The 8605-nt window shown below is 51.1% G+C and overlaps 1 long non-coding RNA gene across 1 annotated transcript in view; it reads right to left on the bottom strand.

The window, feature by feature from the left end:
- Positions 1 to 2864: 2864 nt before the first annotated feature.
- Positions 2865 to 8605, bottom strand: part of LOC113629967 (uncharacterized) — a 152395-nt gene continuing 146654 nt past the window's right edge. The window contains exon 4 of the long non-coding RNA XR_003436768.1: positions 2865 to 5287. This is a non-coding gene — a long non-coding RNA (uncharacterized LOC113629967). The remainder of the gene's footprint in view (positions 5288 to 8605) is intronic.

Genomic DNA, 8605 nt, shown 5'->3' with positions numbered 1-8605 from the left:
TCCCCTTGGCCTCCTAGGTCAGGGGCATCCCAGACCAGGTCCAGGCGCCCTCCTCTGCACACCCACCCTCTGCTTTAGCTCCAGCCCTCACACACCACCTGGATGATGACCCCAACTCCCCTCCCTAAAATAGTTCCCGTTATTCACCTCTTACCGTGTGCCAGGTGGCTGCTAAACCTTCCAGGTTTTGTTGTTGTTGTTGTTGTTGTTTTTGTTTTTGTTTTCTCTCTGCGGTACGCAGGCCTCTCACTGCCGTGGCCTCTCCCGTTGCGGAGCACAGGCTCCGGACGCGCAGGCTCAGCGGCCATGGCTCACGGGCCCAGCCGCTCCGCGGCGTGTGGGATCCTCCCGGACCGGGGCACGAACCCGTGTCCCCTGCTTCGGCAGGCAGACTCTCAACCACTGCGCCACCAGGGAAGCCCCCTTTCAGGTTTTAACTCTTCTAAGCCCCCTCAAAACCTTATAACGTAGAGACTAATTTTATCCCCATTTTACAGGGAAGGAAACTTAGGCACAGAGAGTAAACTCGCCCAAGACCACATAACAAGGGGCAGAGCCAGGATGTGAACCCAGGCTGTTTCCCAGGCCTACGCTCTAACCACTACCCTATACTGCCACCCTCTACTCTGTCATCCTGGTGTTTTGTTTTGTGTTGTAGTGATTTTCTTTTTTTAGAGAGCAAATCTATGCATGTCAGTTTCCTCCTTAAAGTCTTCAAAGTTCCCCCGTGGCTTTCAGGGTCTCACCTCCACGGCATGACAGGTGAGGCCTTGCGTGATCTGGCCTCCGCTGGCCCATTGCTTGTTATTTCCTCTCACAGTCCCCTGGGCGAGCCTCTGGGCCTTTGCACAGGCTCTTCCCCATCTTGGCAGTCCCTTCCCCCAACACCCACCTGGCTAATCGGTGCTGGTCTTTTAAGGTTCAGCCCAGAGACCACTTCCCTCCCCCTGTCACCTCGACGGCCCCTGTCTCCCCGACCTCAGTGAGGACCCACCCTCCTTACGGTGCTTAGAACTCAGTGTCCTCACTCTCGTTGTCTCTTTACGACTGTTTTGCCCATCAGACTACCGGCTCTACAGGACAAAACAGTAGTTTATTCACCTCTGCATCACCGGAGGCTCAGAGAGTTGCTCCAAAAGGTTTGTTGATACCTGAATCGACGTTCCCCATCCCTCCCGAGGGCTCAGCGGCTCAGATGGAGCACAGAGTAGCGCTTGATAGAAGCTTGTGGCTGAGCCGGGAGGGAAAGCGGCTGGCCGATCGCCCAGACACCCTCCGCGAGGCCCAGGGCGGGTCTGCATTTCCCCCAGGTCTGTGTGAAGGGCTGAAACGCGGACTTGTCCTCACTCGAGCTGTAAGAGGAACACTCCATGCCAGTCACGTCCTGTCCTGGGCCTCGGTTTTCCTTGGAAAGGTCGGCTGTATTCGTTTTCCTGGGGCTGCTGGGGCTTCTGGGACAAGCGACCACGAATGGGGTGGCTTAGAGCAGCGGCAGCGATCCTAAGAGCAGCTCCCTCCAAAGTGCTCTCCGTAAAGTTCAACACACTCCTCCCCCGAGCCCCGAAGCTCCACTCCCAGGTAATCACCCGAGAGGACGGAGCGCGGATGTGCACGCGAAGCTCTGTGTGTGAATGTTTACAGCAGCTTTCTTTGTAACAGGCTGAATCTGGAAACTACCCAAATATCCATCAGCAGGTGGGTGGGTAAACCACGGGCGGTGTGTCCACACAATGAAGGCCTTAGCCCGTGACCCAGAGGAGCTGCAGGCACACGGCGCGGACGAGTGCCCGGTTCACGAGGCGCAGGGAGAGAAGCCGGATGCAAAACCACCACGTGATTCCATTCATGGGCAATTCTAGAGCGGAGGAGACCTGGCTTAGGTGAGGGAGGTCAGCCTAGCGGTTACCTCTGGGGGGATTAAGCGGAAGAGGCTGGACTCTCTCTGCGGGGGTGGGGGACGGGATGTTCTAGATCTTGACTGGGATGTTAGTGATGCAGGTGTAGACGAGTGTCAAACGCAGATCTGTGCGTTTCATTATATGTAGATGACGCTTCCCCTTTTAAAAAGCTCCTTCCGAGGTTTAATCCGGAGGAAACGGCTGAGGCTGCAGCTCTGCCCCCAGGGCGCGCCTCCTCCGCCTAGATTGATCCTTTGCTCACAGCTCCGGGCCGGGGTTTGGAGGCAGCAGGTGAAGCTCTGGGCCCTTGGAATCGCCCCACCTCCAGCTGCCACCTCCTGGCCCTCGCTCTCCTCCCAGGCTCTTATTCCACTGCTGTGGGGATGCCCTGAACAGACTGTAGGCAGGAAGCAGGTTCGAATCCTGAGCGGGGTCTGCTCCCTGCTGCCCTGAGGCCCTTGGCACCCCCTCCCCTTCCAGTCTGGGATTTGAGTGTCTGGACCAGGGAAGGGCAGACTTGGCCTGTTTTCCCAGCCTTGAGCCCGCTGCGGGGTGCTCTGTGAAATGACACCTGTAGAGATGCTAAATCTTAAAATCCTTTCAGATTGCCGCCCTCGGTGAGTCCAGCCTCCTCAGTTCAAACCAAAAGGCTGAGCTATTTTACTATGTTTTCACTCCTCTAAAAACTAAAATCCGAGTAAGGTCTCTGCCAGAGTTCATAGCATCTTCCTTGTGTGGATTCCCTACCTTGACACGTGCTCTGGGTGTCAGAGGTCAGCACTGGGGGAAGCTGGGTGAAGGGTACATGGGATTCAGGAGAGCAGGCAGGACTCTGTACTTTTTTTTTTTTTTTTAGCAACTTCTTGTGAGTCTTAACCTATGCTAAAATTAAAAGTCATAATAAAATGAAAAAACAAACAGCAACAGCAGAATCTCTGGGCTCCTGCCATGCAGGTTGTCCAAGGAAGGAATCTTTTATTAGTGTGTGTGCTTGCATGTCTGTCTGTCTGCCCAGGGGCGTGTGCTTCTCCATGCTTTCCTCTGGCTGAAAGCATCAATATTTTGGGCACATGTGTAATGCAGGATTTTCGTGCACGGGCTCCCAGACTGCCTGGTTTTGAATCTCATATCTACGGCTTACTATCTGTGTGTCCTTGGGCAAGTTACTTAACCTTTCTGTGCCTCAGTTTCCTCATCTGTAAAATGGGCGCTCACAGTGCCTGCCTCCTTGGTCTGTAGTGGGGATGAATCGACTTCTAATAATTGTAAGTGCCTGGCACTTGGTGGGCACTCACACGGCGTGTACGGTCATCTTTGAAGCACGATGCTAGCTTGTGATCAGTCCCCTGGGAGCTGAGCATGACTTGGTGGTGTCCTGTGTCCCCTACTTCATTCGAATCTTCGGGGAACGTTCATAATGAGAGCGCCTTATGTGCCTGGTGTTAAATTCCCAGAGTCGTGAGCACGGTGCCTACAGAATTACCCAGAGCCCAGCCCACCACACCCTTCTCTGTCTATACTGTGAAGAGACCTCCATGAAGGTGGTTAGGGGGACAGAAGAGTCAATGGTGATTTCCAGCCTCTTGAAAGCCCCGAAGCCCCTTCCTATAGGTTTGACTAAATGTGCCCACTTTCCCTCCGCCACCAAAGTTTCACAGGCCTCTAGTTCTTAACATGAAAATTGTTTTGTTTTCAAGCCGCCTGAGATAAAGAAGCAGGCAGGGGATGGGGTGGGGTGAGGGGAGCTGTCACCACAGAATTAAGGGGAGACTCACTGTTCTGGGGGCCCCAGTTAAGCAAGTTCGACCCCTTGTAGCAGAACCCAAGCCCCCTGCCCTAGCTGGCAACCTCAGCCCTGCCTGCGAGGAGAGACCCATCTCAGTGCTCAGAGCTGGATCCACAGTTGATCCCGGCTTTGGTCCTGCCTGTTCTCCTGAGCCATCAGGCTGTGATTCCAGTCTTACGGGGGCGGGGGTAGGGTGAGGTTGGCCCTGGAAGGGCCCCCATCTCCCCTCTCCACGGTGGCTCCCGGTACAAAGCTCCCTTTGATTCTCCACAGCCTGGTTTTCTGGTTTTTTAACAGGAGGTGGGGATTTTTTTTTTCCTCCTCTGGCAGCATGGTGCTGAAATGTTTACACTCGAGGGGTAGAGGAAAGGGGTTCTGCTCTCCTTCAGTGCCTTCAGACATTCCCGGGAGGAAATGAAGTGAAGGGAGATCAGAAAAGGCTGCCTCTGTTCAGAGCCTAGTGGGAAAAGCACGCCATGAACAGCGTGCTCTCACTTGGTCTCCATAGGTCTGTGGTGAATCTATACCCACTAATGTAGGGACCAGAAAGGGACAGGGATCAGGAGAAGGCACAGCAGCCTGACAGCAAGGTTCACGTGCCAGCGCCTCCACTTCCTGGCTGACTCTGAGCCTCAGTGTTCTCATCTGTGAAATGGGAGCAATGACGGTACCTACCATGAGGGCTGCTGGGAGGCTAAATGTGTTCACTGTGCCCAGTGAGCAGCAGCCACACAGGGAGGGCTCGATAAAGCATCACTCTGTGTGTGAGGACGGGCACCACTTGGGTAGATGTTACATTTTCTCAACTGAATATTGGGAAGAAAAACATTAGAAGGGGAGGGACAGAAGTGAGAAAGTAGAGCGTGAAGGAGGGAGGGAGGGAGGAAGGGGGAAGGGGTCCTTCCCATGCAGATGCCCATCAAAGGGGTGCCTGGGGCAGGGGTTGGGGGGGTGGAGGGCTGATAGAATGTCCGTCACAACTACACACTGTCCACCCAGCTTCCTTGAGGGCCGTCCCCAGTGTGGAGAGGGGAGTTCCATACACCAAGAGCAGAAAGGCCACTTTTCTTCCCATTTAAAAAAATTGTCATAAAATACACATGACATAACATTTACCTTGTAAATCCTTTCTAGGTGTGCAGTTCAATGGCATTCACACATCCACCTGTCGTGTAACCATCACCACCGTCTATTTCTTTTTGTCATCATCGCAAACAGAAACTCTGTCCCCATTAAGCAATAACTCCCCATTTTGCCCTCCCCCAGCCCTCGGCAACCTCTAATCTACTTTCTGTCTCTATGAATTTACATATTTGGGGTATTTTATGTAAATAGAATCATACAGTTTCTGTCCTTTTGGGTCTGCCTTCTTTCACAGGACACGATGTTTTCAAGGTTCATCCGTATTGTAGCACGTGTCAGGGCTTCAGCCCTTTTTACGGCTGAATCATATTCCACTGCAGGCATGGACCACATTTTGTTTATCCATCCATCCGTCAATGGACATGTGGGTTGTTTCCACTTTTTGGCTGTTGTGAAAGAAGGCTGTACCGCTGAACACTTCAGCATTCTCGAATCCCCAAATGGTGTGTTGGCTGGTTTCCTACAATGCACACAAGGATGAATTTATTTCTGATCCCCAGAGAAAGCTGCCTCTTCATGAATAAGCATGACATGCCTGGGACAGGACGAGAGCCAACAGCTTGGGGAAAACAGGAGTGAACCATGAAAACAGGTGTCAGGGAGAAAACAAGGCGTGTTGGGGAGTTTGGGGCCTGGGGCTGCCTCGGAGATGTTTATATTCTGAATTCCAAATGCCTGGAATGATTTCTGAATATCAGCTCCTTGGAGAGAGGGAAAGAGGGGTCTCTGAGTAAAAGACTTGAAAAATATTTAGCTCACTGTCAGAACGGAGGACCAGGGAATTGGGGGGGGGGGGGGGGTGGGGGAGGGTGAGGGAAAGGAAAGGATGGAGATCAAATTTCAGGCTGGTTTCAGCTTTATCTTCTCAGCAGTGCGACCCAAAGCTGGGTTATTTGGTGCTAAGAGATTTTATCAATATGGAGGGACCGACCTGAGGCTTTGCCCTTGAAAAGTCTCCCTCCTCCGAAGAATTCAGTGCCTCGTCTGCTTTACTTGCTTTGTGTCCCTCCATCTCTCCCAATCCTGTTCTCTCTTCTGCATTTTTCCCCTCACATTTCTTTTTCTCTCTTTCTTTTTTTTTTTTTTTTTTTGTTTTTTGCGGTACGCGGGCCTCTCACTGTTGCGGCCTCTCCCGTTGCGGAGCACAGGCTCCGGACGCGCAGGCTCAGCGGCCACGGCTCACAGGGCCAGCCGCTCCGCGGCATGTGGGATCCTCCCGGACCTGGGCACGAACCCGTGTCCCCTGCATCGGCAGGCGGACTCTCAACCACCGCGCCACCAGGGAAGCCCCCCTCACATTTTTGTCGCGCTGTATTTCTAACCTCACCGTGTCCCTTGTATATGGCGTGCAGTTGGATTTCGTTTCTTGAATCAGCGTCTGTCTTTGTGTGGCTGAACCAACTTGTGTTTATTTTTACAACGAATACACACTATCTCCCTTCTCTCCTCTTGTTTTAGGTTCTGTTTCAGTCAGCCTTGCAATTTCTACTCTTTAATACCCTTTATCTACGGATACTACTGTCTTCTTTTTCCCTCTAGTGATGTGAAAGATGTCAAACGGTTTTGGTTACACTAATGTCAGCCTTTAAATAAAGAGGATTCAAGTCTCTCTGTAATTATCAAGATCAGGAATGAAACGGTCTCTGTAAAACGAGACGAAGAACATTAAACTAGTTTCCACTTTCTGCTGCCAGTTCCCAGCTTTTGTCTGTATGTAAACTGTGATTTTAGAATATTATTTCTATTTTCAAACATAATGAGATTTTCTTTCAATGACCATTTTTGACCAACATATGTGATTTTGTTGGCGGCCGTACGTTTGCCAGTTACTTAGATCCTGTCATCCATCTCTACCGACATCCTCTTATCTGTTTATCTTTTCCTTCTGCAATCTGGGCAAACCCTTGTTCATTCTCTGTCTCAGATGCTGTCTCTCCTTTGATTTCTCCAAAACACTGGTTTTTATTTAAATTTTTTTCTATTTTTGGCCACACCGCGCAACTTGCCGGATCTTAGTTCCCCGACCAGGGATTGAACCCAGGCCACAGCAGTGAAAGCACTGAGTCCTAACCACTGGACTGCCAGGGAAGTCCCGCCAAAACACTGTTTTAAATAGTCATCGTAGTTTCCCTTTTCTTAAAACGTCCCCTTCTCTTACCCAGATCACTTTCTGTCACTTTGGTTTGTTGTCTCGCTTGTTATCTCTTCTCGTCAAGACTGTGGTCCCGTGAGTTATGCTAGGGGTTGGACTTTTTTCCTGTAGGCCAGTGGCTCCGAAGGCCTCTGAGGACGAGAAGGACACGAGTGATTGTGTTTTACAAGGCACTGGGGCTGCAGTGGCGATGCACACTTCAAGGAGAGGAGAGGTAGCTGGTGGGGGAGCGGGACCAGCTGGGAGGCTGCTGAAGGGAAGGACATGTTATTCTGCCCCCACGTGATTTTGCCAGAAAAATCATACCCGCTCCCAAACCCCTGTAGAGTTATCCTTTGTTTTTTTTGTTTTTTTGCGGTACGCGGGCATCTCACTGTTGGTGGCCTCTCCCATTGCGGAGCACAGGCTCCGGACGCGCAGGCTCAGCGGCCATGGCTCACGGGCCCAGCCGCTCCGCGGCACGAACCCGTGTTCCCTGCATCAGCAGGTGGACTCTCAACCACTGCGCAACCAGGGAAGCCCTCTCCTTTGTTATTTTTAAGTCTTAGTGCATTAGTACAATTATTATCTGATAAACGTTTATCACCTTGTTTCATTTTCCAACATAAAGTCCCAGGCAAAAATCCCCCTCCTCTGCTCTTCTCTATTAAATTTGGTTCCTGGCTGAAGGAGATGACTTCAAGCAACTTTTATTGATACTGGTTTTCTTCGGCTAACGAGAAACTGACAACAACCATAATAGTAGCTGAACTTTTTGAGCACTTTTTACGTGTAAAGCATGATTCCAAGTGCTCGACCTGTATCAATTCATTTAAACCTCAAAACAATCCTGTGAGGCTAAGGTTACACCCATTTCACAGATGGGGAGACAGAGGCACCAAAAGGTCACACAGCTTGAATGCTGCAGAGCTGGGATTCCAAGCTAAGCAGCCCCTGTTCTTAACCAAGAGAACAAACTGTAGAGACTAAATGCCCAACAAATATTAACCCTACATCGTGTTTAATGTGTTGCTGTGGGTCCTCCCCTCATCCCCAATACCACCTCCTGGCAACGGTCCCGTGGGTGCCTCTGAAGGAAGGTTGCCAGATAATACAGGACGCCCGGTTCAATTTGAATTTCAGATAATCAATGAATACTTTTTTAGTTTAAGTGGGTCCCGACTTGTGGACATTTGGGTTGTTTCCAGTGTGGCGCTATTAGGCGTAAAGGTGTAAGCCTTTGTGTGGATATGTTTCCATTTCTCTTGGGTGAACGCCTACCAGCGGGACTGCATCCCGACCAGCTGAGAACAGGCGTTCCAGCTGCTCACATCTTTTTAACATTAATCGCTCTAGTGGCTGAGAAATGGTGGCACCTTTGACTTCTGCCCCACCTACCTCCTTCCCCTGCCTCCCAGCCCTACTCAGTACTTCAGCAATTTGATAGCTGGATTCTTTGAGTCTCACATCCACCCAAACACAGCCCATCAGGAACACATACAGAGGGTTAGAGGGCAACCTGGGCTGCTCAGTGGAGGAAACATTAGCGCGTCCGCTCTCGAGATGAAGGATGTGCAGAAAGAAAGACCTAGACCTTTTTATTTTATGCCGGTGCTCAGGGAGTTGGATTCTCCTGGGAGGTAAGCT

This window comes from Aethalodelphis obliquidens, unplaced genomic scaffold, assembly GCF_003676395.1.
Source record: "Aethalodelphis obliquidens isolate GAN/ISIS:26980383/991018 unplaced genomic scaffold, ASM367639v1 scaffold28, whole genome shotgun sequence".
NCBI lineage: Eukaryota > Metazoa > Chordata > Mammalia > Artiodactyla > Delphinidae > Aethalodelphis > Aethalodelphis obliquidens.
This window is presented reverse-complemented; position numbering and strand designations above follow the sequence as displayed.